Here is a 27,466-nt window from a genome sequence, read left to right on the forward strand (position 1 = left end):
AAGACTCTCTAGGATAGTGGGGTGGCTTCCCTTGATAAAAAAAATCATAATTTTTATTATCTGACAAATCCTTTAAGGGTGAAAAGTGCTTTCATTCCATGTTGCCATATGGGTTACTGATATCATATACGATTTTATCTGAGAGTATTAAAGACTGTCTCTGTGGGGAAAGAACCGAGAATGAGATATTAGGATCTCAGTCTCCTTGGTTAAGTTTGGAGTCAGAAACTAGAACCTTGGTAGAATTGGAGTGGATTCAGAAGCAAAGAACTTGCGAAGGAAATAAAATTGAGAAGCAGAAGGTTGATAGTAATTCAACGTGAACTGCAGAACTTGTGGTTCCCTATTTTACAAGTAGCAGACCTTTCTAATTACCAATTATATTACCATTTAAAATACAGTTGATAATCTCATAAATGTAAGGAGTGTGATAAATCTGAAACACAGAAAATCATTATTTTTGGTAAAATAGATAAAACATGACAGAAAAAAATGCTTTCCTCATTTTAAAAAGCAAGCAAGTTTGAAATTAAAAACAGAAAATGTGAGTATTTCTTTATAATGTATAGAATGTGACTTTGTGTTCACATATGTGTATATATACACTTTATTGTTCAGTCACTCAGTCGTATCCAACTCTATGCGACCTCATGGACTACAGCACAACAGGCTTCCCTGACCTTCAGCAACTCCTGGAGTTTGCCCAAACTCATGTCTCTTGAGTCAGTGATGCCATCTAAACATTTCAGTCTCTGTTGACCCCTTCTCCTTCTGCCTTCAATCTTTCTCAGCATCAGGGTCTTTTCTAATGATTCCACTCTTTTCATCAGGTGGCCAAAGTATTGGAGCTTCACTTAAGCATCAGTCCTTCCAACGAATAGTCAGGATTGATTTCCTTTAGGATTGACTAGTTTAAACTTTTTGCAGTCCGAATGGTTCTCAAGAGTCTTCTCCAACACCACAGCTCAAATGCATCAATCCTTTTGTGTTCAGGCTTCTTTATTATGCAACTCTCACATCCATACATGACTACTGGAAACACCACAGCTTTCACTATATGGACCTTTGTTAGCAAAATAATGTTTCTGCATTTAAACACACTGTTTGGGTTTGTTACAGCTTTATTTCCAAGGAGCAAGCATTTTTTAATTTCATGACTGCAGTCACCATCTGCAGTGATTTTGGAGTCCAAGAAAATAAAGTCTGTCACTGTTTCCATTGTTTCCCCATCTATTTACTATAGAAAACCTTTGTCAGCAAGATAATGTCTCTGCTTTTTAATATGCTATCTAGGTTGGTCATAGCTTTTCTTCCAAAGAGCAAGTGTATTTTAATATCATGCCTGCAGTCATCATCTGCAGTGATTTTGGAGCCCCCCAAAATAAAGTCTGTCATGGTATCCCTTGTTTCCCCATCTATTTGCCATGAAGTGGTGGAACCAGATGCCATGATCTTCATTTTTTGAATGTTGAGTTTTAAGCCAGCTTTTTCACTCTCCTCTTTCACTTTAACCAAGAGGCTCTTTAGCTCCTCTTCACTTTCTGCTATAAGGGTGGTCTCATCTGCTTATCTGAGATTATTGATATTTATCCTGGCAATCTTGTTTCCAGCTTATGCTCCATCCAGCCAGGCATTTCACATGATGTACTCTGCATATAAGCTAAATAAGCAAGGAAACAATTTACAGCCTGTACATACTCATTTCCTAATTTGGAACCAGTGTGTGTTCCATGTCCAGTTATAACTCTTGGTTCATAATCTACATACAGATTTCTCAGGAGGCAGGTAAGATGCCTCAATTCATCTGTTGAAGAATTTTCCACTTTGTAGTGATCCACACAGTCAAAGTCTTTAGCATAGTCATGAAGCAGAAGTAGAAGTTTTTCTGGAACTCTTTATTGATGATCCAAAGGTGGCTGGAAATTTGATCTCTGGTTCCTCTGCCTTTTCTAAATCTAGCTTGAACATCTAAAAGTTCTTAGTTCTCATAGTATTGAAGCCCTACTTGGAGAATTATGAGCACTGCTTTGATAGCAAACTACCACAAAATTGCCCTCATCTCATATGCTATGCCAAAGCCTTTGACTGTGTGGATCACAGTAAATTGTGGAAAATTCTGAAAGAGATGGCAATACCAGACCACCTGACCTGCCTCTTGAGAAATCTGTATGCAGGTCAGGAAGCAAACTTAGAACTGGAAATGGAACAACAGACTGCTTCCAAATAGGAAAAGGGGTACATCAAGACTGTATATCGTCACCCTGCTTATTTAACTTCTATGCAGAGTACATCATGAGAAATGCTGGACTGGAAGAAACACAAGCTGGAATCAAGATTGCTGGGAGAAATATCAATAACCTCAGATATGCAGATGATACCACCCTTACGGCAGAAGTGAAGAGGAACTAAAGATCCTCTTGATGAAAGTGAAAAAGGAGAGTGAAAAAGTTGGCTTAAAGCTCAACATTCAGAAAATGAAGATTATGGCATCGGGTCCCATCGCTTCATGGGGAATAGATGGGGAAACAGTGGAAACAGTGGCAGACTTTATTTTTCTGGGCTCCAAAATCACTGCAGATGGTGATTGCAGCCATGAAATTAAAAGATGCTTACTCCTTGGAAGGAAAGTTATGACCAACCTAGACCACATGTTAAAAAGCAGAGACATTACTTTGTCAACAAAAGTCCATCTAGTCAAGGCTATGGTTTTTCCAGTGGTCATGTATGGATGTGAGAGTTGGACTATAGAGAAAGCTGAGTGCCAAAGAATTGATGCTTTTGAACTATGATGTTGGAGAAGACTCTTGAGAGTCCCTTGGCCTGCAAGGAGATGTAACCAGTGCATCCAAAAGGAGATCAGTCCTAGGTGTTTATTGGAAGGACTGACGCTGAAGTTGAAACTCTAATACTTTGGCCACCTGATGTGAAGAGCTGACTCATTGAAAAAGACCTTGATGCTGGGAAAGATTGAGGGCAGGAGGAGAAGGGGACAACAGAAGATGAGATGGTTGGATGGTATCACTGACTCAATGGACATGGGTTTGGGAGGACTCTGGGAGTTGGTGCTGGAAAGGGAGGCCTGGTGTGCTGCGGTTCATGGCATCGCAGAGTCGGACACGACTGAGCAACTGAACTGAACTGAACACACACTGGTAATATAATGTTCAAAATTCTCCAAGACAGACTTCAACAAGACATGAACTGTGAACTTCCATATTTTTAGCTAGTTTTAGAAAAGGCAAAAGAACCAGAGATCAAATTGCCAACATCTGCTGGATCATTGAAACAGGAAGAGAGTTCCAGAAAAACATCTATTTCTGCTTTATTGACTATGCCAAAGCGTTTGACTGTGGGTCACAATAAACTGTGGAAAATTCTTCAAAAGATGGGAATAACAGACCACCTGACTTGCCTCTTGAGAAACCTGTATGCAGGTCAGGAAGCATATGTTAGAACTGGACATGGAACAACAGACTGGTTCCAAATAGGAAAAGGAGTACGTCAAGATTGTATATTGTCACCATGCTTATTCAACTTATATGCAGAGTACTTCTTGAGAAATGCTGGGCAGGAAGCAAAACAAGCTGAAATCAAGATTTCTGGGAAAAATATCAATAACCTTAGATATGCAGATGACACCACCCTTATGGCAGAAAGTGAAGAACAACTAAAGAGCCTCTTGATGAAAATGAAAGAGGAGAGTGAAAAAGTTGGCTTACAATTCAACATTCAAAAAATAAAGATTTTTTGTAATAACCAAGAAGAAACTTGAGCAGGATTTCATAAAATAGTCACATATTAAGTATAAATATTTAAAAAATGAAGTATATCAAAGCATGCTATTTTAATTAACAAGAAATGTCAGAGATCATCAAACTGAAAAATATTTTATCAAACTTAAACTGGATATATATGACATGTTACAAAGGTTTAGCTTGTGCATACCTAAAATTACTACCATGTTGTTAATATATTTAATATAATAATGTATAGATATTCAAACAGGTGAAAAGTGTTGGTCTCTACATGATAGAGTTTATTCATTTATTTGCTATGGTAGTTCTTTTGTATAAACTCAGAAATTGTTCAAGGTATCCATGTCGTGAGTTTACTTAAACTCCTTTATGCTATCTCATTTGGTAATAACAAAAAAGTGAAGGTATATCTTGTTGGTAGAAAGTAACAAAAAGTTAAATTTTGATTTTAAAGAATATTTTAGGAAAGAACATTATGTTATTGCCAGAATATAGCACTGTGGTAAATTGTAGGTTTTGTTACATTAATTTTATCATAAGCAAGACAGCATTATGTTTACACTTTTTAAACTGTATACTTTAAATCATTAATTATTCAATGCCTCATAAAATTGAGAATATATCTTTATAGTTAATTCCACATCTAAAATTACATTTATCTTTACCTTGTTCTTATTTATGCCACTGTTGTTGTAAAAGCAGATAACTGCCCAAGTGATTTATAATTATTTTAAAATACAGACACAAGCTTGGGTTATAAATATCAAAAGCTGTGATAGATCATTTAATGAACTTGATTACTACTGTGTAATGCTATCATGGTAAGACCAAATAATTGTTTGATCTCAAGGTCAAAACATACTGGAGGATAGACCTCAAGGGCAACATACTGGAAGATAGATTTTTTTAGAAAAGAAAGGAAAAGACATCTTTATTTTTATTAAAAATCAACTTGTATCCTCATGTTACTGCAGATTTCTGGCTGGCACTAGTCAATAAGACGTCTAGGTACTTGTGCTTAGTTTAGTGGTCACAGTACAGTTCATGAAACGACCAGGAAAAGTGATGAGACAAAGGAAAAGGAAGAAATGTGCAAACTCCTGGGTTTCCATTTATTGGAGAAATTATCCACATAGCAAATAGCATTTTTGAGAAATACATATTCCTCCAAAAGTATTTGCAATGTAGCTTTTTAGTAGTTTGCTTCTTCTTTTTCACATATGTACTTTGTAAGTAAAATTAATGTAGGAAAGAATTAAATAGATTTTTAAGTTAATTTAAAAGGATAGGTATTAAATTCTAATCATTACTTTTGCTCCATTGTACCATCAACCTTGCTAACATATGATAATCAGCTATTTCTCTGAAGCCAGAAAGGGTTATTAATATAATACAAATGAAGTATTATCACTATTAATACCCAAATGAAGGGGAATCTTGAAATGAAAGACAGAAAATAGTGTTTACAAATGGGAAAAAGTCTGATGTGTCATCTGAAAGAAAATTGATGGTGTAAAATGTGCTTTAGGGCTTCCCAGGTGGCGCTAGTGGTAAAGAACTTGCCTGTGTATACAGGAGACATAAGAGATGCAGGTTCGATCTTTGGGTTGAGAAGATCCCCTGGAGAAGGGAATGGCAACCCACTCCAGTATTCTTGCCTGGAGAATCCCATGGACAGTGGAGCCAGGCAGGCTACGGTCCAGGGTGTCACAAAGAGTTGGACACAACTGAACTGACTTAGCAGGCAGCAGGCAGCAAAATGTGTTGTATAGCAGAGTAGAAACTCTGAGTCTCCTGATCTTCCAGATTGGAATGGAAGCTCTGGCTAAAGTGTACTCTGCACTACTCCTTGTCCAGTTTCTTTAGAGAATGAGTAATAATGAGTATATACTGAACCCAAAATCATGTTAGATTTTCAGGAAATATTCAACACATTCAGTACTGAAAATAGAATTAATCATTACGTTCCTAAGACCTCAAACAGCAGCTCAACTTGTTGAGCTGAAATTGATAAATGAAACACTGAGACTTTAATGGTAGTAACTTCCATTTGTTTAATAGCTTATATTCTCCACTTCAAGAATAGATTATTTTAAAACTTATTTCTGAATCATGTGGCATATTTTGGGAGAAAGTCTTTGATCTTTGGCTTGATAAACTGAGGAATGGACAAGAATCCAGTGGAGTAGGAGAGGAGTCTATACTAATTAATGGCTGGTTACTTCAGTGAACCATTCCAAGGATTCCAGGCTAACTGCTAAAAATAAATAAATAAATAAATAATGCTACTCTCTCTTTTTCTTCTTTGCAGTTTTACCAAACTTCCAGCAAAAAAACAGGCAACATTTAGTGACCAGGAATGTAACAGTTGCCACACAAGCTAGCAGGAAACCAATCACATCCAAAGAGTGGCGCTGGTACCAGGTGAGGTCATGAAAGGCTGGTCGAAGGTGCTTGGCTCCTTTGTGGCGCATGACAAACTCGACCCAGAAGACTGCTCGATCCAGGGGTTTCACAGGCTGATCATGGTGAATTCTTGATAACTTCATAGCATTCTCTTTATAGCTAAAATTGAATATATAAATAACAACTTGAAAAGTTTATTAAGGACACCATATACCTAAAACTGTTGTATATTATTTAAAGTATATTGCATAATTATATGATAGGATGTGATAAATGAGATCACTGAGACTACAGAAAGCACATGACAATTTGTTTCCTCTTGAGATATTTCTAGATATGATGGCCTATCGTTGGAATGTGTTGGATGCTTTAGAGTCTCAGTAATTATTGGAGGTAGGAGAGAAAATAATTGCCAGTTGGAAATAGCATTCTGAAAGTACAGAAATAAGAATGGATTAATATGTAGCTTGAGAATATAGAATTTTGATCTCACTTGCTGAGTGTGGCATTGGGAACATGGCAGTGTCAGGAAGCAGCATTGAGGGCAGATCTATGAAAAAGGAACCCTTCTCTCACCCCTTCACCCTTCCCCAGGTTTGATCTGGAGTATCAGTGTTAATAAGATTTCAACAGTAACAGGAAATGGTTTTGGTCTGTGATCTTCATGGTCCTGACATTCCAGATGCAAATAAAAGGCTTCATGTGACCCTCTGGGCAAGAAGTAGGGCTTGAGACTGAATAGATGCTGCAAATTTTGCTTCAGGCTACTGAGGGCTGCACATGCAGTGGTGAGATGGAAGGATGGCAATTGTTAGAAAACTAATCCTTCTAACTTCTGTCAAGGAACAGACCAGGGTTTTAGTTTAAGGCTTTGAATGGCTGATTTAGAAGCACGATTTCCTTGGGTTTGTGAAGAAGGGGGATTATTCACCCACGCTGAAGTGCAGTCATCATTGATAGAAAATACGGAACATTACCTTGTAGAAAATGGTGGCACAGCATGCAAAAAGTTCTGAGGAAGAGAACTATAAACCAGAAAAACTTAAACAAAACCCTTTTCCCCTTTGGTTTTAAAAAACCAGGGAGGTCTTTCTAAATACACAAGAATATAGTGAATAAGTACCTCTGAATACATCTCAGGAAAACAAACTATCAACAGAAGTTCCAAGACAGACACAGTAACAAAATATTTATCAGATAAAAAGTTAATAAAATGAATTGAAAAACTATGATAAAACACAAATTGCATCATTAAATCCATATAAATCTGAAACTAATGCTAAATGATATTGGAAATTGTGGTCATGGACAAGATGTGCATGTTATCAACTTTGATAACATTACACTGATAATATAGCAAACAAATCTAAGATGTGATGTTTAAAGCACACTGATGGAACCTGGGGCCTGTTATACAGAGTGATGTAAGTCAGAAAGAGAAAAACAAATGTCATGTATTAATATTGGAACATAGACAAAATTGTACTGATAACCCCAGTTGTACAATCGGATAGAAATGCCGAAATAGAGAACACACTTGTGAATACAGCCAGGGTAGGAGGGGGTGGGATGAACTGAAAGAGCAGCACTGACACCATGTGTAAATTAGATAAGGCCAGTTAGAAGTTGCTGTATAACACAGGGAACTCAGCCTGGTGCTCTGGGGCTTCCTAGGTGGCTCAGTGTTAAAAAAAGAAAAAAATTGCCTGACAATGCAGGAGATGCAGGAGACTGAGGTTTGATCCCTGGGTCAGAAGATCTCTGGAGAAGGAAATGGCAACCCACTCCAGTAATCTTGCCTGGAGATTTCCATGGACAGAGGAGCCTGACGGGCTGCAGTCCATGGGGTCATAAAGACTCAGACATGACTGAGCAACACACACAGACACAGAGATGGGATGGGATGGGGGTCAGAAGGAGACACAAGAGGGAGGGAATATGTGTATACTTAAGGATAATTCACATTGTTGTAAGGTACTAACCAATATGACATTGTAAAGCAATTATTCTCCAGTTAAAAATAAGTTAAACCAAAAAGAGAGATACTGATAGGACGTTAATTGACTTCATAGTGAAAAGTCATTCAATATTGAAAAAAATGAAATATTTAAAAAATTATTTTAATCTTTAATGTCAATACTTATTTATAGATTTATGCAAAAATTTTAGTATGAATTTATCTGATATTAAAGGAATATCTATCCAAGCCTGGCACTTCTTTTAATTTTAATATAGTTTCCTTTTCCAAAGAACATATTTATTTATATGAAAACATAAAATATAAATAAAATGTAATCTTTTATTATTGAAAATTTATTTGTTATGATCACAGCTAATCACCAGTTCCCCCAGAACTTATTTATTTTATTACTCAGACCTGTGCCTTATTATTCAAAGCTTGTCTCACCAGTCTCCCAAGTCCTGGGCCCTGAAAACACCACTCTCCTCTCTGTTTGAATTTCTAGATTACATGTATAATTGACATTGAAAAATATTTGTCATTCACTGTCTGACTTACTTCACTTGGCACAGTGCCATGGTTTCACAAATGACAGTATTTCCTTTGTCCTATTTGCTGAATAATGTTCCTTTACATACGTATACCACATCTTCTTTATTCATCCACTGACAAATACTAGGTTTTAGTCATGTCTTCGTTATTGTGAATCATGCTGCAATTAGCACTGGGGTGAAGACATCTCTTCCACATTCTGTTTTCATTTCCTTAGATACATATCCAGAAGTGAGATTACTCAGTCTCAGTGAGTGAAAGTCGCTGAAAGTCGTTCAGTCGTGTCCAACTCTTTGCTACCCCATGGTCTATACAGTCCATGGAATTCTCTAGGCCAGAATAATGGAGTGGGTAGTCTTTTCTTCTCAACCCAGGGATTGGACCCAGCTCTGCCACACTGCAGGCAGATTCTTTACTAGCTGTGCCACAGGGGAAGCCCAAGAATACTGGAGTGGGTAGCCTATCCCTTCTCCAGCGGATCATCTAGTTGTTCTATTGCTAATCTTCTGAGGAGTTCCCATACTAATTTCCATAAGGGCTGTATTAAATTACATTCTCACCTGGAGTGCACTGGAGTTCCTCTTTTCCAACATCCTCACCAATACCTCTTAGAACTTGTGTTTTGATGATGGCCTTTCTAACAGTTTCAAGCTGGTTTGAAACTCAATATTCAAAAAACTAAGATCATGGCATCCAGTTCCATCACTTCATGTCAAATAGAAGGGGAACAGTTGGAAGCAGTGGTAGCTTTAATTTTCTTGGGCTCCAAAATCACTGGACAGTGACTGCAGCCATGAAATTAAAAGAAGCTTGTTCCTTGGAAGGAAAACTATGATAAACCTAGACAGTGTATTACAAAGCAGAGATATCACTTTGCCAACAAAGGTCCACATTGTCAAAGCTATGATTTTTCCAGCAGTCACGCATGAATGTTATTTTGTGCATGTGTGCTCAGTCAAGTCTGGCTCTTTGAGACTCCATGGACTGTAGCCCACCAGGCTCCTTTGTCCAAGGAATTTTCCAAGCAAGAATAGTGGAGTGGGTTGCCATTTTCTACTCCAAGGAATCTTCTCAACTCAGCGATTGAACCTGCATCTCCTGTGGCACCTGCATTGACACATGGATTCTTTACCACTGGACCATAAAGAAGGCTGAGCACCAAAGATTTGATGCTTTTAACTGTGGTGCTAGAGAAGACTCTTGAGAGCCTCTTGGACCACAAGGAGATCAAATCAGTCAATCTTAAGGAAATCAACTCTGAATATTCAGTGGAAGGGCTGATGCTGAAGCTGAAGCTCCAGTACTGTGGTCACCTGATGCAAAGAGCCGACTCATTAGAAGAAACCCTGATACTGGCACTGATTGAAGGCAAAAGGAGAATGGGGCGGTAGAGGATGAGATGGTTAGATAGCATCACCAACTCAATGAACATGAATTTGAGCAAACTTTGGGAGATAGTGGAGGACAGAGGAGCCTGGCATGCTGCAGTCCGTAGGGTCATAGAGTTGGACACAACTTAGTGAATGAACAGCATCAACAACAATTGTATCAGGTATGAGGTGGGATTTTGATTTGTATTTCCTGATGCTTAGTGACATGAAGCCCCTTTTCATGTACCTGTTTGCCATTTGCATGTCTTCTTTGGGAAAATCTCTATTCAGTACCTCTGCTCATTATTTTTATTTTTATTTTTGCTATTGAGTAATGATTTACTTTGTAGAAGGCAATGACAACCCACTCCAGAACTCTTGCCTGGAAAATCCCATGGGCAGAGGAGCCTGGTAGGCTGCAGTCCATGGGGTCAGGAAGAGTCAAACATGACTGAGCGACTTGACTTTCACTTTTCACTTTCATGCACTGGAGAAGGAAATGGCCACTCAGTCCAGTGTTCCTGCCTGGAGAATCCCAGGGACGGGGAAGCCTGGTGGGCTGCTGTCTATGGGGTCACACAGAGTCGGACATGACTGACGTGACTTAGCAGCAGCAGCAATGAGTTCCTTATATCATTTGTATATTAATCTCTTATCAGATGTATACTTTTCAAAATGTTCTCCAATTTGGTAGATTCCCTTTCATTTTATAGATAATTTATTTTACTGTGCAGAAGTTTATGAGCTTGATATAGCCCCACCTATTGAGCTTTGCATTGGTTCCTTGTATTTTTGGTGTTATATTCCAAAATTTGTTTCTAAGAAACTTGTCAAGTAACTTTTCCTCCTGTTTTAAGATAACAGCTTTATGGTTTCAGGTATTTTGCTTAAGTCTTTAGTTTATTTCTAGCCAATTTTTATAGGTAACGTAATATGGGGGTCCAAATTTCATTCTCCTGCATATAATTATTCAGTTTCCCCAGTACTACTTATTGAATAGATAACACTTTTCCTATTGAGTATTCTTCACTTTTTTTTTTTTTTCAAATATTTTCAGCTTTACATATGAAGGTTCATTTCAGGGCTCCCAATCCTTTCCATTGGTCTGTATGCCTATTTTTATTCCAATGACATTTAAAAAAAAAATACTATAGCTTTGTAGTACAGTTTGAAATAAGAAGTGGGATGCCTCCAACTTCATTATTTCTGGGGATTGCTTTGGCTGTTTGTGATCTCTTGTGACTTCACACAAATTTGGAATTTGTTTTTCTATTTCTGTGCCCCAGAAGGCCTTAGAAATTGGTCACTCAACTCATTCTTCATTTTCTGCCAAGGAACTCTTTCTAGCTGAAAGTTCTCTCTTGGTGATGAGTAATGCTGGCTTGGGGGATGATGCTGGTAAAATAAAACTGCCATCATTCTGTTCTTGTGTGATTTATCTCAGTTTTTTTGTTCTACTCTGTTGCTAAAATTTCTTATATGGCCTTTAAGGGTACTCCCAGAAATGATTTTGTTCATGAATAGTGTCTAATTGTTGTTCTTTGTCAGGGAATGAGGAGGCTGGGGTCTTCTCTACCTCCCTTGGATCTCTCAATTTTCCTTCATTCTCTTTCTCTGGTTTCAATTTAAAATCTACCAATATGAGAAATTTTTAACTAACAAATATAGTCCTATTTTTAAACAAAATTCTTTATATTATTTTCTATTTATAAATTAGCACAAGGAAATAGTGGAAGTTTCTAAACTGTCATTGATTATAGCTACATGAGGAGAGTTGAGTGAGTTTTTATTTTTATTTACCTTTGTTTTTGTCATATTGCCTAAACTCTTTATAGTGATAATATTTGCAATTTTTAAGATATAAAAGTATTGTTATTAATAAAAATTTGTATCTTTTCAACAATAGCTTATTTTCTTTAAATAAATGTAGTATTTGTTCAAGATTATAGTCTATCACTCATTAGTGGTAGGTGACAAAGTACTTTCACAAAATTTAGGAAACATTAAATAATCTAATTTGCTATTAGGTATGAGCTGGTGATTATGTAAAAGTTGTCAATTTAAAAATTTATGAAACTGATTATTCTTCAAGAAACAAGATGTTTCTTCTTAGAAAAGAATATATTATCTACTCACGAAGGGTTGTTAATAACTGCTTTCAAAGCATGAAGCAGATCTGCACTTGTCATTCTTTGCAAGTCTACTTCAACAGCTGCGCCTTTGGCTTTCATACGAACAACATTATCATGCTGATCACCAAACATAGGAATTCCAACCATAGGGACTCCGTGGTAAATAGCTTCATAGATCCCATTGGTTCCACAGTGAGTGATAAAAGCTCTGGTTTTTGGATGACCTAAAGATTAAAATTAAAAATATATATATATTATTCTAAGTTGTAAGAGTGTCAGAAACAGAAAATCATGATAAATCATTAATTCTATTAAGTGACATCTTCTATATAATTCAGTGCCATGAGGCCTCATATAAATTCTTATAGGCTCCAAAGAAAGTAGCAATTAATTACTCCAGGCTAAGTATAATTAGTGATTCCAGCAAGTAAGTCATTCTACAGACAACTAAGAATTTTCCCGCAGAATAAACAATGAAGAGTACTTGTCATTTGACAAGTTATTGGAAGGAGAATACATCAACAAAAAAGAATGGAGGGACTGAAGAAACCAAATATTTTTGTTAGTGGGAAAATACTTTTGTTGATGGGAAAGGGGTGGTGAGATGTGCAGGGTTTCCATACCAGAATGTTAGCATCAGTTCAGTTCAGTTCAGTTGCTCAGTCGTGTCCGACTCTTTGCGACTCCATGGACTGCAGCTCGCCAGGCTTCCCTGTCCATCATCAACTCCCGGAGTTTACTCAAACTCATGTCCATTGCATCGGTGATGCCATCCAAACATCATCCTCTGTCATCCCCTTCTCCTCCTGCCTTCAATCTTTCCCAGTATCAAGGTCTTTTCAAATGAGTCAGTTCTTTGCATCAGGTGGCCAAGTATTGGAGTTTTAGCTTTAGCATCAGTCCTTCCAATGAATATTCAGGACTGATTTCCTTTAGGATGGACTGGTTGGATCTCCTTGCAGTCCAAGGGACTCACAAGAGTCTTCTCCAACACCACAATTCAAAAGCATCAATTCTTCAGTGCTCTGCTTTCTTTATAGTCAAGCTCTCATATCTATACATGACTACTGGAAAAACCATAGCCTTGACTAGATGGACCTTTGTCAGCAAAGTAATGTCTCTGCTTTTTAATATGCTATCTAGGTTGGTCATAACTTTTCTTTCAAGGAGTAAGCATCTTTTAATTTCATGGCTGCAATACCATCTGCAATGATTTTGGAGACCCCAAAAATAAAGTCTGACACTGTTTGCATTGTTTCCCCATCTATTTGCCATGAAGTGATGGGACCAGATGCCATGATCTTAGTTTTCTGAATGTTTAGTTTTAGGTCAACTTTTTCACTCTCCTCTTTTACTTTCATCAAAAGGCTCTTTAGTTCTTCTCCACTTTCTGCCATAAGGGTGGTATCATCTGCATATCTGAGATTATTGATATTTCTCCCAGCAATCTTGATTCCAGCTTGTGCTTCATTCATTCCAGCATTTCTCATAATGTATTCTGCATATAAGTTAAATAAGCATGGTGACAACATACAGCCTTGATGTACTCCTTTCCATTTTTGGAAGCAATCTGTTGTTCCGTGTCCAGTATTAACTGTTGCTTCCTGACCTGTACAGATTTCTCAAGAGGCAGGTCAGGTGGTCTGGTATGCCCATCTTTTCAGAATTTTCCAGTTTATTGTGATCCACACAGTCAAAGGTTTTGGCATAGTCAATAAAGCAGAAATAGAGGTTTTTCTGGAACTCTTTCTTTTCTATGATTCAACAGATGTTGGCAATTTGATCTTTTGTTCCTCTGCCTTTTCTTTAACCAGTTTAAATATCTGGAAGTTCACAGTTCACATATTGTTGAAGCCTTGCTTGTAGAAGGCTTGGAGAATTTTGAGCATTATTTTACTAGCATGTGAGATGAGTGCAATTGTGTGATAGTTTGAGCCTTCTTGGAGAAGGAAATGGCAACCCACTCCAGTACTCTTGCCTAGAAAATCCCATGGACAGAGGAGCCTGGAGTCTATGGGGTCTCAAAGAGTCAGACACGACTGAGCGACTTCACTTTCTCTTTCACTTGAGAATTTTTGGCATTACCTTTCTTTCAGATTGGAATGAAAACTGACCTTTTCCAGTCCTGTGGCCACTGCTGCATTTTCCAAATTTGCTGCATATTGAGTGCATCATACAAAAAGGCTACAGCAATTACATGTGTACTCTGTTTAAGCATTTAACTCTATAGTAATAGAGAGCCATTTGTATTATGGGTGGTGAAATGGTTTGCCAGATTTTTTTTCCCATATGGTTGTAGTAGGCAAAAGAGAAGAGAAGTGGGATAAAATGGATGAAGAGAATCAGGAGGTTTCTGCAATATTCTATTCAAAAGTTAATGGGAGCCTGATATACAGATATTTTATTTGACTTTGATTCTCAGGAGGGAGAGACTATATCATAAATGAGAGAATTATAAATTTGATATTTGTGTTACAGTTTGACAAAGATCCTTGACCAAATTCTAGTCAGGATTCCCTGAATTATTCTCCACTAGAATTTGATTTTAGTTCTCCTTTATCTCTGCCTTGCCCAATTTTAGCAAGCACTCTACTAAGTCAGTTTAACAGATCAGTCTTGATGTCTGATCATCTTTTATAGCTGTCACCTCTTCTTTCACTATCCCCCAAGTGATACGTGATGACCTTAATGTGCCTTCAGTAAGAATCTAAATAGGTTAGTTTTGCTAGACTGTTCCTTTGCACCTGACATGTCCTCTTTCTAATTTTCCATACAATGAACTTCCACTCACTATACTCTTTTGTGATAAATTCTCCTATTTTCCTTTCTGCATGCAGCATTTAATCCAGGCTCTCTGTCATTTATAAAAGTCTATTGCACTAATAACTATACTTAACATAATGGTTTTGAATAAAGTTTGTCTTAGTCTTTAAAAAGTGTCAGAAATAATCTTTTACAAACTCCAGAAGAAATGTGAAGAAAACATTAAAGCTTTTTTTTGTTGTTGTTATTTTAAATACAAATTTGTTGGATTTATCTGTTATTGAGCAATCATTCACATTATCCCTCATTCATCTCTGTTTATTTTTCTTTCTTTGGTCTTACCAAGAAGATCATTCTGTGGAATCCATTTGTATAGTCGAGTGTTGGCTCCTAATGTTTCTGGTTTCTTTCCTGTGTATCTCCACAGAACCTATTAAGATAAAATGTCTTTATTAGAAGATTTTTAGAATCAAATCCTGTCAAAAGAAAGCAGTTAACCAAAGATTAATCAGGTCTGATGCCTCCAGGTAATAAACAAGCAAGCTGAGGCCCTAAGTGATTAGGTAATGAGTGTTTTAAAGCCATTGAGTATTTTCTAAGGCTTGAAACAATCCTAGTCAATAGGTTATCGTCCTGGGATTAAATCTAACTTGTAGATGAAGAAAATGACAATCTATATCTGAAACAACAACATGCTGATATTACTAGGCTACTCTGGTAAAGGGGATTTTTGAAACAAAATTTTCAGAGGCAAAAGGAAGGGATATTATTTACCTCTTTTGATCTTTTTTTAATATAGTTACCAGTAACAGAAACTCATATAGTAAAATATTGGTAATGATATTTTTCATTTTAAAGTATTGTAGCTATTGAGTCTGGTGGCATTAAAAGCATCCACAATGGTGTGTAACCATCAACTCTATCTGCACACTGAATATTTTCATCATCCTCCATGTCAGTTCTGTATCATTAAATAACTCCCTATTCCTCTCACTCTCTAGCCCCTGATAACTTCTGTTCTACTTTCTGTCTCTATAAATTTGATTACTTTGGTAACAAGTACAAGTGGAACCATGTTATGTTTGTCTTCCACTGACTTAGCATTATTTTATTTCAGAGTTCATGGATCTTGCAACATATCAGAATTTCCTTTCTTTTATAAGGTTGAATAATGTTTCATTATATATACATATATATACATACACAGGTTCTTAGCCACTCAGTCATGTCCACCTCTTTGAGGCCCTATGAACTGTAGCACACTAGGCTGCTCTGTCCATAGGGATTCTCCAGGCAATAATACTGGAGTGGGTTGCCATGCCCTTCTCCAAGGGATCATCCCAACTCAGGGATTGAACCTAGGTCTCTTGGATTGCATGTGGATTCTATACTGTCTGACCACCGGGGAAGCCTACATATGTATATTGCAAAGCAGAAATAGAGACACAGGCATAGAGAACAAATGTATGGATACCAAGGGGGAAATCAGGTGGGATAAATTGAGAGATAGGGATTGACATATATACACTAGTGATACTATGTATAATATAGGTAACTATGGAGAACCTATTGTAAAGCATAGGGGACTCTAATCAATGCTCTGTAGTGACCTAAATTTGAATGAAATCCACTAAAGATGGGATATATGTATACATATAGTTGATTCACTTTGCTGTACAGTAGAAGCTAATACAGCATTGTAAAGCAACTATACTCCTATTAAAAAAAAAAAGTTCTTTATCCATTCATTTTGCTATCATGAATATTGTTGCTATGATTCAGTTCAGTTCATTTCAGTTCATTTAAGTCACTCAGTCTTATCCGATTCTGTGTGACTGCATGGACTGCAGCAGGCCAGGCTTCCCTGTCCATCGCCAACACCCAGAGTTTACTCAAACTCATTCCATCGAGTTGGTGATGCCATCCAACCATCTCATCCTCTGCCATCCCCTTCTCCTCCTGCCCTCAATTTTTCCCAGCATCAGGGTCTTTTCAAACGAGTCAGTTCTTGGCATCATGTGGCCAAAGTATTGGAATTTCAGCTTTAGCATCAGTCCTTCCAATGAATATTCAGCACTGATTTCCTTTAGAATGGACTGGTTGGCTCTCCTTGCAGTCCAAGGGACTCACAAGAGTCTTCTCCAACATCACAGTTCAAAAGCATCAGTTCTTCAGTGGTCTTTATAGTCAAGCTCTCACATCCATACACGACTAATGGAAAAATCATAGCTTTGCCTAGATGGATCTTTGTTGGCAAAGTAATGTCTCTTGCTTTTTAATATGCTGTCTAGGTTGATCATAGCTTTTCTTTCAAGGGGCAAGTGTCTTTTAATTTCAAGGCTACAGTCACCATGTGCAGTGATTTTGGAGCCCAAGAAAATAAAGTCTGCCAATGTTGCCACTGTTTCCATGAAGTGGAAACATCTATTTGCCATGAAGTGATAGGACCAGATACCATGATCTTAGCTTTCTGAATGTTGAGTTTTAGGTCAACTTTTTCATTTTCCTCTTTCACTTTCTTCAAGAGGCCCTTTAGTTCTTCACTTTCTGCCATAAGGATGGTGTTATCTGCATATCTGAGATTATTGATATTTCTCCCAGCAATCTTGATTCCAGGTTGTGCTTCCTCCAGCCCAGCGTTTCTCATGATGTATTCTGCATATAAGTTAAATAAGCAGGGTGACAATATACAGCCTTGACGTATTCCTTTCCTTTTTTGGAAGCAGTCTGTTGTTCCATGTCCAGTTTTAACTTTTGCTTCCTGAACTGCATACATATTTCTCAAGAGGTCAGTCAGGTGGTTTGGTATTCCCATCTAAGAAGTTTCCAGAGTTTGTGGTGATCCACACAACCAAGAGAGTTCCTGAAAAAAAAAACATCTATTTCTGCTTTATTGACTATGCCAAAGCCTTTGACTGTGTGGATCACAATAAACTGTGGTGTTGGAGAAGACTCTTGAGAGTCCCTTGGACTGCAAGGAGATTCAACCAGTCTGTTCTAAAGGAGATCAGTCCTGGGTATTCATTAGAAGGACTGATGCTGAAGCTGAAACTCCAATACTTTGGCCACCTGATGAGAAGAGCTGACTCATTTGAAAAGACCCTGATGTTGGGAAAGATTGAGGGCAAGAGGAGAAGGGGATGACAGAGGAAGAGATGGTTGGATGGCATCACTGACTTGATGGACATGGGTTTGGGTGGACTCTGAGAGTTGGTCATGGACAGGGAGGCCTGGTGTGCTGCGGTTCATGGGGTCACAAAGAGTTGGACATGACTGAGTGACTGAGCTGAACACAATCAAAGGCTTTGGCATAGCCAGTTAAGCAGAAATAGCTGTTTTTCTGGAACTCTCTTGCTTTTTCAATGATCCAAAGGATGTTGGCAATTTGATCTCTGGTTCTTCTGCCTTTTCTAAAACCAGCTTGAACATCTGGAAGTTCACGGGTCACGTACTGTTGAAGCCTGGCTTGGAGAATTTTGAGAATTACTTTCCTAGCATGTGAGATGAGTACAATTCTGCAGTAGTTTGAGCATTCTTTGGCATTGCCTTTCTTTGGGATCAGAATGAAAACTGTCGTTTTCCAGTCCTGTTGCCACTGCTGAGTTTTCCAAATTTGCCGGCATATTGAGTGCAGCACTTTCACGGCATCATCTTTCAGGATTTGAAATAGCTCAACCGGAATTCCATCACATCCACTAGCTTTGTTTGTAGCGATGCTTCCTAAGGCCCACTTGATTTCACATTCCAGAATGTCTGGCTCTAGGTTGGTGATCACAACTCATGATTATCTGGGTCATGAATATCTTTTTCGTACAGTTCTTCTGTGTATTTGCCACCTCTTCTTAATATCTTCTGCTTCTGTTAGGTCCATACCATTTCTGTCTTTTATTGTATCCATCTTAGCATGAAATGTTCTCTTGGTAGCTCTAATTTTCTTGAAGTGACCTCTAGACTTTCCCATTCATTGTTTTCCTCTATTTCTTTGCCTTGATCACTGAGGCAGGCTTTCTTATCTCCTCTTGCTATTCTTTTGAACTTTACATTCAAATGGGTATGATTATTGATGTACAAATATCTGTTTTAATCCCTGGTTAAAATTCCTTTCACTACATGGACCAAGTTTAGAATTTCTAGGTCATATGATCCTATGTTTAACTTTGCAGGAAACCACAGGAATGTTTTCCACAGCAGATGCATCAGTTTTCACTCCTAGTAGCAGGACACCAAGTTCCATTTCTCTACCTACACTTGTTGGTAGAGAACCAACACTTGTTATTTTCTTCTCACCAACACTTGTTACCAACCTACCAACTTGTTACCACTTCTCACCAACACTTATTATTTTCCTTTTTTTTTCTTTTCTGATAATAGCTATCTCAATGAGTGGTGTTATTTCTATGTGCCTTTGATTTGCATTTCCATAATGATAAATGAGCTTCTTTTCATATACTTTTGACTTTTTGTATCTTCTTTGTAAAATCTATTCAAGTAATTTTTCATTTTTCAGTTAGATTTTTGTTGTTGTTGTCATTGTTATTGAGTTGTAGCAGTTTTTTATGTATTGTGCATATTCATTCCTTATCAGATACATAATTTGAAAAGATTTTCTCACAATCTGCATATTTTATCTCACTTTCTTAATAGTATCTTTTGATGCACAAAGTTCTTAATTCAAAGAAGTCTATATATTTTTTCTTTCTGCTTTTGCACTTGGTGTCTTACCTATGAAAGCAGAATCCACCATGGTGAAATTTTCCCTTAGGATTTTCTTGTAAAAGTGCTGTCATTTTACTTCAAAATCCTCTGATAGATTTTTGACTTGATTTTTTGTATATGTCACAAGGTGACCATTCAGTTTGCTTCCTTTGCATGTGGATTCAAGGTCTTTTCTGCTAGTCTTCTGGGTATCCTCATTAATAGTTAATGAGAGCAATAAATTATTGCTCTTTGGTATGCCAGAGGGAAGCAAGCTCAGAGTCTTCCTACTCTGCCATCTCGGCTGCACTTTTATCATAGTTTCTTATAATCCTTTTCATATCTATAAAACCATTAGTAATCTCTCTAGGTTCATTTCTGGCTTGAACTATTTTCATTTATTTTTTTCCCTTTTGCAGTTTAGCTAATGTTTTGATAATTTGCTGATCATTTCAATGAAGTAGCTTTCAGTTTTATTGATTTGCTATTTCTTTTAACTTTCTTTTATCTCTGCGCTAATCTTCATTGTTTTTTTCTACCAACTTTGGGTATAGTTTCACTTTTTTTATAGTTCTTTAAGGTATGATATCAGAGAAGGCAATGGCAACCCACTCCAGTACTCTTGCATGGAAAATCCCATGGACGGAGGAGCCTGGTAGGCTGCAGTACATGGGGTCACTAAGAGTTGGACACGACTGAGTGACTTCACTTTCACTTTTCACTTTCATGCATTGGAGAAGGAAATGGTAACCCACTCCAGTGTTCTTGCCTGGAGAATCCCAGGGATGGGGGAGCCTGGTGGGCTGCCATCTCTGGTGTCGCACAGAGTCAGACACGACTGAAGCGACTTAGCAGCAGCAGCAGCAAGGTATGATATTAGGTTATTAATTTTAGGTCTTTCTTCATTCTAAAGTTAAGCACATTTACCTATAAATTTCCCTCTGATCCCTGCTTCCTCTGCATCTCTTGTTTCGATCTCTTCTGTTTCATTAATTTAAAAACTATTTTTTATTGTTCTTGGGATTTATTCTTTGACCTATTCTTAACTTCAAAACATACAAAAACTCTGCTCCTTAATATTTCCATCCAATCCTTCCTGTAATTGATGTCATAAGTTACATATTTAATCAGTGTTCCTAATTATATAAATTAATAATCATTTTTATGTATTTTTTAAAATATTGAGAACATTAAAAAAAATGGACTTACAACCAAAAGTCCAGGAAAACAATGACTTTTCCTTTGTCCTATTTGGCTTTTTCTTTTAAAACTTTTTTGACCACCATCTGGCAGGTGGGAGGGCTTCCCTTGTGGCTCAGCTGGTAAAGAATCTGCCTACAGTGCAGGAGACCTGGGTTTGATTTCTGGGTTGGGAAGATTCCTGGGTTTGATTCCTGAGTTGGGAAGATTCTTGATTTGATTCCTGAGTTGGGAAGATCCCTTCTCCAGGGAAGAAGATCCCCTGGAGAAGTGCTACCCACTCCAGTATTGTGGCCTGAAGAGTTCCATGGACTGTATAGTCTATGGGGTCACAAAGAGTCTGACACAACTGAGTGACTTTCACTCACAACCAAAATTAGAATGATACCAGCTTTTAAAATTACCTTTGTTTTTACCTTTACTGAAGCTATTTATTTCTTCATATGGTTGGTGTTACTTTCCAGCAGCTTTTCCTTTCAGCCAGAAAGAGTCCCGTTTGCATGTTTTTATTGACAGAGTCTAGTGGTAATAATGTATGCCAGCTTTTGTTTTTCTAGTAATTTCTTAATTTCTACCTCATCTTTGAAGAAAATTTTGCCTGATAAAATTCTCAGTTAACACTTTTATTTTTTTTCCTTTCAGCAGTTGGAATTTATCAATCTAATGCCTTCTGGATTCCAGGGTTTCTGATGAAAAATTTGCTGATCATCTTAGTGAAAATATCTTTCATGCAATGAATTACTTCTGTCTGGGCTTCCCTGTTGGCTCAGGTGGTAAAGAATCTGCCTGCAATGTGGGAGACCAGGATTCAATCCCTGTGTTGGTAAGATCCCCTGGAAGAAGGCATGGCAACTCACTCCAGTATTCTTGCCTGGAGAATCCACATGAACAGAGGAGCCTAGTGGCTCCAGAATATTTTTTCTTCTTTTAATTTCCCCTTTTATCCGTATTTTACTTCATTTCTACTCCATTTTCTGCTCTCTGTGCATCTTTAGGACAGTGGTTTTAAAGGTTTTTTCCCAGTAATTGCAAAATCCAGGCTTCCTCAGGAATAGTTTCTCTCAATTAATTTTGTTCCTTTGATTGAAACATATTTTATCTAATTTTTAATCTTGCTGTATTTGTTGAAAACTGTACTTTTGATTTTATAATGTACTAATTCTAGAAATCAGATTCACCCTTCTTCTTAGTGTCTAATTTTTTAATTTTTTGATTGTTGAAAACTGTACTTTTGATTTTATAATGTACTAATTCTAGAAATCAGATTCACCCTTCTTCTTAGTGTCTAATTTTTTAATTTTTTGATTGTTGAAAATTTATCTTTTCCAGGAATCAGGCTATGATTAAAGCCTTAGGACTTTAAGGTCTTTTCAGAACTTTTATGAACCTGATTCTTTTCCTGGATATGAATACAGCTTTCTAAATTTTGCTGTATGTGAGTTTTTTTAAATAGCCTAATTCTTTAATGTCTGATTCTCAAATGAAGAAAAAAAGGACATTTTTTTTTAAAATAGTGCTGATGTTTTTTTATTCCTCCAAATGAGCTGGACTTTAATTAAAAAAAAAAAAAAAAAAACTTTTTTGGCTATATCTTGAGGCACGCAGAATCTTAGTTCCCAGCCAGGGATGTAACTCATACTCCCTGATATAAACTGCCAGGGAAGTTTCCAGGAAGAAATCTTTACAATAACAGTAATCTCAACTATTGACTGGTTTTTGTGTGCTAAACACTGTAGTAAGTACTTTCATATGTTGTCTCTTTTTATACTCCATAACAAGTCTATGAGGGAGGCATTATTTACACATTTTATATATGAGGAAAACTTCAAATTTGAGTTTATCTAATTTTCTTGTACCAGAGCCAGGATTAAAACATGATCTATATGACTCTAAGCCCATAATCTTAACTCAGTGAGCAAGTAAGTCTTTTGAGTCTGAATGCTGTCATTTGTTCCTTTTTTTCTTTTTTTTTTTTAATAGACTTGTTCTAATTTTTCATGGATCACAATAGTCCCCTCCTATGTATGAATTCAACATCTAAAATAACCATTTATGCTCTAAGTACTAACAAGTTTAAGCCTCTACTTTCAGAAAGCATTCACTATTTGAAAGATGGTGTCTAATAAGTGGAAATGAATAACTGAATCTTCTTAAATGTGTCAAAAGTCTTCAAACATCCCACTCATTGCATTAATCTCTAGATTTATGTTTATTCTAATTATACTTTATCATAAAGCTTAAAACATATAAGCTTCTGATAATGGGATTTGAAATAATTGTGGTCAATATGTGGGACTACAGCTCAGTGATCAAGGGCACTAATCAGCAATAAAGAACCCCAATATGTAAAGAATAGGGTCTTTATTGCACATAATGGTGCCACTAAATTACGTAGGGTACACAGGCATGCTGACTACCAGCAGGTTGAATAATGGAGGTTTTGAAGCTGGTGCTTGCTAAAGGGCTGAAATGACCAAATTAATTACAGTTTACCAGTCTGGCTTTACCCTGCAACTTGCAAGTACTCAGAGTTCCAATATGGTTACTTCAGACAGCTTCTTAAAAAAAAAAAAATTTATTAGAGTATAGTTGATTTAAAATATTTTGTTAGTTTCACATGTACAGCAAAGTGATTCAGTCATATATGTACATATATTCACCTTTATTAGATTTTTTCCTATGTAATTCATTATAGAGTATTGAGCAGAGTTCCTTGTGCTCTACAGTAATTATTTTTATCTATTTTATATAAAGTATTGTGTACATGTCAATTCCAATCTCCCAGTTTCTCCCCCAACCCAGTTCAGTTCAGTTCAGTCGCTCAGTCATGTCCGACTCTTTGCGACCCCGTGAATCACAGCACACCAGGCCTCCCTGTCCATCACCAACTCCCGGAGTTCACTCAGACTCACGTCCATCGGGTCAGTGATGCCATCCAGCCATCTTATCCTCTGTCGCCCCCTTCTTTTCCTGCCCCCAATCCTTCCCAGCATCAGAGCCTTTTCCAATGAGTCGACTCTTCTCATGAGGTGGACAAAGTACTGGAGTTTCAGCTTCAGCATCATTCCCTCCAAAGAAATCCCAGGGCTGATCTCCTTCAGAATGGACTGGTTGGATCTCCTTGCAGGCCAAGGGACTCTCAAGAGTCTTCTCCAACACCACAGTTCAAAAGCATCAATTCTTCAACACTCAGCTTTCTTCACAGCCCTACTCTCACATCCATACATGACCACTGGAAAAACCATAGCCTTGACTAGACGGATCTTTGTTGGCAAAGTAATGTCTCTGCTTTTAAATATGCTATCTAAGTTGGTCATAACTTTTCTTCCAAAGAGTAAGCATCTTTTAATTTTAATCACCACCCTCCCATCCTTCTGGTCATCATAAGTTTGCTTTCTGTATCTATAACTTTATTTCTGTTTTGCAAATAAGTTCATTTGTACCCCTTCTTTAGATTCCACATATAAGTGATATCAAATGCTCTTGGTCTTTCTCTGTCTGACTAATTTCATTCAGTATGACAATCTCTAGGTACATTCACACTCGTGTAAATGGCATTATTTTGTTCCTTTCTATGACTGAGTATTCCATTGCATGTACCACATCTTCTTCACCCAGTTCTTTGTTGATGGACATTTAGGTTGATTTCATGCCCTGACTATTGCAAACTGTGCTGCTACTGAACACGTTGGTGCATGTGTCTTCCTGAATTATGGTTTTCTCCAAATATAAGCCCAAGAATGGGATTGTTGGATCATTTGGTAGCCCTTTTAGTTTTTTAAGGGAGCTCCATACTGCTCAACATAGTGGCCGTACCACTTTACATTATCACCAATATTGTAGGAGGGTTCCCTTTCTCCTCATCCTCTCCAGCATTTACTGTATGAAGATTTTTTGATGATGGTCATTCTCTTCAGTGTGTGATGATACCCCATTACAGTTTTGATTTGTATTTCTCTAATAAGTGATGCTGTCCTAATTTTCATGTGTTTGTTGGCCATCTTATGTTTCCTTGAGAGAAATATTTAGTTAGATCTTCCACCATTTAAAATTTTTAAAATATATTTTAAGCTGCATGAGCTGGTTGTATATTTTAGAGATTAATTCCTTCATTTGTAATATTATTTTCCAGTTCTGATGCTTGTCTCCATTTTGTTTATGGTTTCCTTTGCTTGCAAAAACTTTTAAGCTTAATTAGGTCCCATTTGTTTTTGTTGTTGTTGTTGTTGTTTTGTTTTTTGTTTGTTTGTTTGTTTTTATTTCCATTACTCTAGGTGGTGGATCAAAAAGATCTCATTGAGATTTATGTCAGAGAGTGTTCTGCTTATTTTTTCCTCTAAGAGTTTAATAGTATTTGGTGTTACATTTAGGTCTTTAATCCATTTTGAGTTTAAAATTGTGTATAGTGTTAGGGAGTTTTCTAATTTTATTCCTTTAAATATAGCTATCCAGTTTTCCCAGCACCACTTATTGAGGAGACTGTCTTTTTTCCACTGTATATTCTTGCTTCCTTTGTCATAGATTAATTGGCCATAGGTGTGTGAGTTTATTTCTGGAGTTTCTTTCCTGTTTCATTGATCTGTATTTCTGTTTTCTGTGCCAGTACCATATTGTCTTTATTACTGTAGCTTTGTAGTACAGTCTGAAATTGGAGACCCTGATTCCTCCTACTCCATTTTTATTTCTGAAGATCACTTTGGCTATTTGGGGGTTTTTGTGTCTCCATACAAAGTGTACAATTTTTGTTCTAATTCTGTGAAAAATGCCATTGGTAATTTGCTAGGGATTGTATTAAATCTATAGATTGTTTTGGGTAGTATAGCCATTTTCACAGTATTGATTCTTCCAAACCAGGAACATAGCATCTCTCTCCATCTGTTTGTGTTATCTTTGATTTCTTTCATCAATATTCATAGTTTTCTGAATATAGGTCTTTTGCCTCCTTTGTTAGGTTTACTAAGGTATATTTTCTTTTTGATGTGATAGTAAATGATATTGTTTTCTTAATTTCTCTTTCTGGTCTTTGTTGTTAAGTGCATAGGAATGAGAGAGATTTCTGTGAATTGATTTTGTATCCTGCAACTTTACCAACTTCATTCTTGAGCTCTAGCAGTTTTTTTGGTAGAGTATTTAGGATTTTCAATGTATAGTATCATGTCAAATTTGAATTCCTTTTTATTTTGATTTTTTCACTCTAATTGCCATGGTTAGTACTTCCTAAATGAACTTCTCTGGATAGTAGAAAAAGTTGAGGTGAAAAACTAGAAATAAGAAAACTTCAAATGGTAAAGCTACCTAGTAAGGAAAACACACAGTAAAGACAGGATAACATCCAAACACAAATATGATATTGAAACCAGAACTATGACAAGTGGAGATTACAGATGTAGGATATTGGAAATGCATTTTGAAAAGATATTTGAAAGTAAAGATCAACAACTTAAAACAACCTTGTTTATATATGAAAGTGAAAGTCTTTCAGTCGTGTCTGACTCTTTGCGACACTGAGGGTATACTCCACGGAATTCTCTAGGCTGGAATGCTGAAGTGGGTAATCTTTCCCTTCTCCAGGGGATCTTCCCAACCCAGGGATTAAACATAGGTCTCCCACATTGCAGGTGGATTATTTACCATCTGAAGCACAAGGGAAGCCAAGAATGCTGGTTTGGGTAGCCTATCCTTTCTCCAGCAGATCTTCCATACCCAGAAATAGAACTAGGGTCTCCTGTATTGCAGGCAGACTCAACCAACTGAGATGTCAGGGAAGATCCTTGTATATATATAGACTGCTATATCAAAATCTTATGGGAAATGCAAAGCAAAATCTACAAGAGATTCACATATAAAAGAGAAAAAAACAATCAAAACACAAAGCAAAATATGATCATCCAGCTACAAGAGAAGATGGGAAAAAAAGGAAAGGAAGAAACAATCTGTGGAAACAAACCCCAAAGAATTAAGAAAATGACAATAGGAGTATACATATTGATAATTACCTTAAATGCAAATGTAGTAAATGCTCTAACCAAAAGACCTAGACTGATAATTGATAAAGAAAACCAGACTCATATATATGCTGTCTACAAGATACCTACTTTAGACCTAGAGACACATACAGATTGAAAGTGAGGAGATGGAAAAAGATATTCCATGCAAATGGAAAGTAAAAGAAAATTGAGGTAGTAATACTTATATCACACAAAATAGACTTTAAGAAAAGAATTGCTACAAGAGAAAAGGAAGGACATTACATAATGATCAAGAGATCAATCTAAGAAGAAGATACAACATCTTTTAAAGTATATGCACCCAAGATAGGAGAACCTCACTATATAAGGCAAATGCTAACAGCCATAAAAAGGGAAATCAACAATAGCATAATAATAGTGGGGGCACTTATACCAATGGGCAGGTCTTCCAGACAGAAAATCAATAAGAAAACACAGGTCTTAAATGACACATTAGATTAAATAGATTTAATTGATATATATGACATTCCATCTGAAAGCAGCAGAGTACAGTTTCTTCTCAAGTACACACAGAGAATTCTCCAGGATAAATCACATGTTGGGTCACAAAGCAAATTTTGGCAAATTTGAGAAAATTGAAATTGTATCAAACATCTTTTTCTGA

The 27,466-nt window shown here is 36.9% G+C and overlaps 1 pseudogene; it reads right to left on the reverse strand.

Annotated features, from left to right (window-relative positions):
• Positions 1 to 5,789: 5,789 nt before the first annotated feature.
• Positions 5,790 to 27,466, reverse strand: part of LOC114108654 (UDP-glucuronosyltransferase 2C1-like) — a 35,700-nt pseudogene continuing 14,023 nt past the window's right edge.

This window comes from Ovis aries, chromosome 6 (assembly GCF_016772045.2).
Source record: "Ovis aries strain OAR_USU_Benz2616 breed Rambouillet chromosome 6, ARS-UI_Ramb_v3.0, whole genome shotgun sequence".
NCBI classification, from domain to species: domain Eukaryota; kingdom Metazoa; phylum Chordata; class Mammalia; order Artiodactyla; family Bovidae; genus Ovis; species Ovis aries.